The sequence below is a fragment of the Chaetura pelagica genome, unplaced genomic scaffold (assembly GCF_000747805.2).
Source record: "Chaetura pelagica isolate M959 unplaced genomic scaffold, ChaPel_1.0 scaffold63, whole genome shotgun sequence".
NCBI lineage: Eukaryota > Metazoa > Chordata > Aves > Apodiformes > Apodidae > Chaetura > Chaetura pelagica.
In genome coordinates this window covers 2,116,844-2,117,324 of record NW_009952896.1, presented here as the reverse complement: position 1 = coordinate 2,117,324, position 481 = coordinate 2,116,844, and the positions used below count along the sequence as shown (strand labels likewise).

General features: G+C 45.5%; 1 protein-coding gene across 1 annotated transcript in view; it reads left to right on the top strand.

Moving 5' to 3' along the window:
- The window catches only part of LOC104386950 (protein-glutamine gamma-glutamyltransferase 5-like), a 12,419-nt gene that overhangs the window by 11,505 nt on the left and 433 nt on the right, over positions 1-481 (top strand). The window lies entirely within an intron of this gene.

Sequence of the window (481 nt, the reverse complement as noted above, 5' to 3'; positions counted from 1 at the left end):
ATGCTACCCTGCCCCGCTCTGCGTCCCGCCCCTCCAGCAGCACCCTGGCCCAAGTTGGGTCCCGCACACCTTGGAGCTCCAGCAGGAGCACTCTCAGCTACTTCAAACGCAAATACCTGTAATGGAGAATAACCTGGGGAAAAGCCGAAGCTGGTGAATTAAAGCCCATATGCAGATGCTTTGAAAGAGGGTAGAAATGGATGTATGATGGAGAGCAGTGTGCATAGTCTGAGTATTTATCTATGCATTTGAGATGTGCCAGAAAACTAGATGCTATCCAACTGCTGAGGGATGCATTTGATTTAATACTCATATATCTTGAGATATGGTACAGTGGAAGTGACAAGTGAATGTGCTCCCTATGGAGCCATAGTAGCAATAGTTGCAAAGTGCAGGTAATCAGACTTACTTGCTCAGTCAAGCTGTTTTATAAATGATGTGCTTTCACTCTCTCTTCTCTTGATTCCTTGCAATGCATATT